This window comes from Petaurus breviceps, unplaced genomic scaffold, assembly GCF_028583685.1.
Source record: "Petaurus breviceps papuanus isolate PSGF00001 unplaced genomic scaffold, PetGlider_PUasm1.0 190, whole genome shotgun sequence".
In the NCBI taxonomy this organism is placed as follows: domain Eukaryota; kingdom Metazoa; phylum Chordata; class Mammalia; order Diprotodontia; family Petauridae; genus Petaurus; species Petaurus breviceps.
The window spans coordinates 5,143,791-5,147,685 of record NW_027185810.1 but is presented as its reverse complement, the minus strand read 5'-3'; the positions used below and the strand labels follow the sequence as shown (position 1 = coordinate 5,147,685).

The 3,895-nt window shown below is 39.9% G+C and overlaps 1 pseudogene; it reads right to left on the bottom strand.

Annotated features, from left to right (window-relative positions):
* Window positions 1–940: 940 nt before the first annotated feature.
* On the bottom strand, window positions 941–1,617 carry LOC138164538 (TM2 domain-containing protein 1 pseudogene; annotated as a pseudogene).
* Between the last annotated feature and the right edge of the window lie 2,278 nt (window positions 1,618–3,895).

Here is a 3,895-nt window from a genome sequence, read left to right as displayed (position 1 = left end):
CATTTTTTTTTTCAGTTTTTCAACCTGGGGGGGGAGGGGTTTAATATATTATATCAGTTATTTCCTTTCTTGTTCTAAAAGGCAAATAATGAGAATAAATTCTAAAACCTCACCTGAGAGTTCTATCAACATCATGGAGCAGTACTTGTCTTTACATCTTGTCCCATACTCCTTATTCAAGTCTGTATAGTTTAATTATCATAACCCTAGCATTGTTGACTCTCACTTTCAATGGTCATGTTAGTTGTTCTGGGATTGTCCCATAATTTCCTAGCTGAAGGGATTGCCCTGGTTTCAAAGTTTCCTTGCTACTGACTCCTCATGTCTACTTTTGATGCTTTTTACTTCATCTCCCAGCTTTGTCTTGCTCATCAAGTCCTTTGATGCCTACCTATAGGTTGGCTAGTTTCTGACTATTACACTTCTCTTGTTTCTGATTTTTAACTCTAACTTTTGCATGTTCTTTGGCCACTTGCCCAATTTGTGACCAAATCCATCTTTTTTTTTTTTTTGAGGTTATTCTATTGTTTTATTTTGAAGAAGGAAAAATGACAAGCCACAACTTGCCTTATTGAAAAGGCATTTGGGGTAGGACAGGAAGGTGGGTGGGCGGGCGATAAAGCCCTCTAAGGGAGACAAGAGGCCTCAGAGAAAGTCTCCAGTCAACCAAATCTCAGAATAAAATATCTAAAAAAATCTCCAGTAAAATATCACATTGAAGCAACCAAGGCATGATGTGCAAACAGGGACGATTAGAAAACCTGGGATTGCAGTGGCCAGGTAGCACAGAGAGTAAGAGCATCGGCTCCAGTGTCGGGATGACCTGGGGATTGAATCTGAGCTCAGACACTTATTACCCACCCAGAAACACCTGGCTATGTAACCTTGAGCAACTTACTTAACCCCGATTGCTTAAAAAAAAAAAAAGAAAGCAAGAAAACCTGGGATTTCACGCTCTGGAGTTTTCTTAAAGTCAAGGAGGCACAAAACCAGAGAGCTGTTTTCTAAATATCTATAGGTACTCCTGCGTTTTTCTAAACGTTTCATTGGTAATGCTCAGTCCTGTAAATGTTGTTCCATAATAATCTGTAATGAAACTAATGCCATCAGAAGGACCAATAATCTGCATTGAAATGAGAATGAAGTCAATCAGACTGCCAATTCAACAAAATCCTAAGGTGCAAAACTTTAACAAACCTAAAGCAGGATATCCCAGGTAAAACCTGCCAGCTCCTAACCAGTCAAGGAATAGCGAGAGAGCGATTGCTACCCGGTGGGAATAGCCGTTTACATTACTGCAAGGTATGGTCTTGAAAAAAACAACTTCACTTCCAGTAAAATGGGCTGCATTGCCGCTAAAATCCTTACAAGTTATGTTGGGTGCTGATCTATGTAATTTGTACAGTTAACAGGTTCTTGAGTGGCCTCATTTATTTCATGATCTTTACAAAAATATTGTCCCGCTCTCAGGTCCTCGCACTTGACCATCTCGTCGCCCCCAGCCAGCAGCCGCTGCCCCCACGGCCCGGCGCTCACGGTCACGGACACAAGCCACAAGACTGGGGCGGCTGCCTCGGCCTCCCAGGCAGTCCTGATGGAGCTGCGGCCTGAGTCCATCTTAACAGCAAGCTAAATCGTGTTTAGTTCATACTTTTCATTTGAAGCCTTGTCTTGACTCTCCTGTCCTGAGTTCTTGCCTTATATCCTAAATTATCATGAGAGAAAAGGAAGAATTAGACAAGGACTTTAGGGAATAAACCATAAACCTGACACAGAGACAGAGACATGCTATTAATGGGAAATTCGATTATCTGGATATCTGATGGATCTCTCTCTCTCTCTCTCTCTCTCTCTCTCTCCCCACCCCCACTCCCCTGCCCTTTCTCTCTGGTTTTTTTATTTGTCTCTCACTTTGTCTTTTTGCAACAAAAGATAACTAAAGCACATGTGACTTGCCTTAATTTTAATTTTATCTTTCCAAAAGTAACCAGGGGAGAAAAGGGAAAGGCTATTCTGGAACTAATTCCAATCAACAAGGCATAAGTAGAAAACATAGGAACTTTGGAGGCAAGTGGCCACTCCATTGCAGTGTTCATGAAAGAGGAGAGGAAAGCTGGGCATAGTCTGAAATGCAACTTAGATTTGGGAAAGTAGATTTTAAAAAGTTAAGGGAATGGATAAGTAGGATAAAATATCCTAATATTTTGCAAATGAGGTTGGCACAAGAAGGATAGGAAGCTCTCAAGAATAAAATTCTGGACATTAGCAGAAATTATCCTGATCAAGAGAAAGAAAGGCAACCTTCTGTAGAGACTGATATGGCTACACAGGGAACTCAATAACCACCTTAGTTTTAAAGAAACTTCCTGCATAGAGGATGAAATTGAGGAAAAGTAATGAAGAGATCCACATAAAACTATCTTGACCATACAGAATGAGGGTCTTGTCAGAATAGCATCAGAAGAACTCAAAGCAGAGAATGAGCTGAATGAAAGCTAAGAAAAATGTTTTCTTCCCCCCCCCCCCCCCCATATAGTGAAGTAGAGAAAACTTCAGAGAAAACATAGGGCTATTGATTGGATGTTCAAGACAATGAATGATGGTGAGAAGGTTAAGCACAACTACTATTTTGTTTCTATTTTATCTTCCAAGGCAAATGATCTTTGGACTGGGAAGACTAGAACAAATAATGATTAACAGAGACTTGAAACCCTTGATAAATACGGAGATAATAAGAGTACTTAACTGCTCTCACTGAGTTAAGATGACCAATCTTGAATGAATTGCATTTGAGGGTCCTGAAGGAGCTGGCAAAAGGGACTGTTGGGTGACTTTCAGTAATCTTTGAAAGATCTTGGTGAATAGGAACCACAAGACTGATGAAAGGCAAACAAATCTTCTCCCAGTTTTCAAAAACTGTAATAGAATAACTATATAGAATTTGCAAACCCATGACCTTGACTTCTATCTCCAAAGAAATTAAAAAAACACTTGATTACAGAGATAATTTCTAAGCATTTAAAAAAGAAAGCAGTGATCACCAGGATCCAGGATGCCTTTATCAAGTATTCTGCTAAGCAGTATGTACGCCAAAAAAGGCAAAAGACAAGCCCTGCCCTCAAGTAGCTCATAATCTAAGTTATTGTGAGGTCAAATGAGACTTTGTAAAGTTCTTAGAACATAATAAGTAGTACTATCTGCTTATTATCATTATTATTGCTATTAATGATAGTATATTTTATAGGCAGAGACACCGTTGTCATATCCATTTCCACCAGTTATGATTCTCTTTTGGTATAATTTCTACCCAGGAGAAACTAACTTGCCTTCTTTGTGCAACCCTTAGCTCATTACTGAAGAGTTTACTGTGTTCAGGTCTATTTCCAAGGCCCCTGATAAGTCTCTTCAGCTTTTGTAGCCACCAAAGATTTCCCCTGAGAACATCAGCATTTGGCTTGTGTTCATCTAAGCCCTCAACTTTCATGTGAACACCAAGGCAACAAGGCATGGAATACAGACGTTTATTAAGCATAACAAACAATATAAAATGTATTTCTATCTGGGCCCATAGTAAGTCAAGAAAACTTTCCCTCAAAATAAACCCTTCCCTTCCTAAGACATCTATACTGGTGCTCCATATTTATAGTACCATCTAGAATTCAAATTCCTTGCTCCACCTCTCCCCCACCCCCTCGCCATAACCCTCACCCTCTGAAAGCAGCAAAAACAACAACAACAACAACAAAATCTCATGGTCGATAGTCCCTCAATTTCTATAGTCCAAATAAACCTAGTACCAGTGAAAAGTAAGGTCAGATTTCCTCTTTCCAGTTGTGATTCATTGCCTTACTACTGCTCAGTTGTGGCCCCTGAAGCTTCTAACTTGAACCAGGAG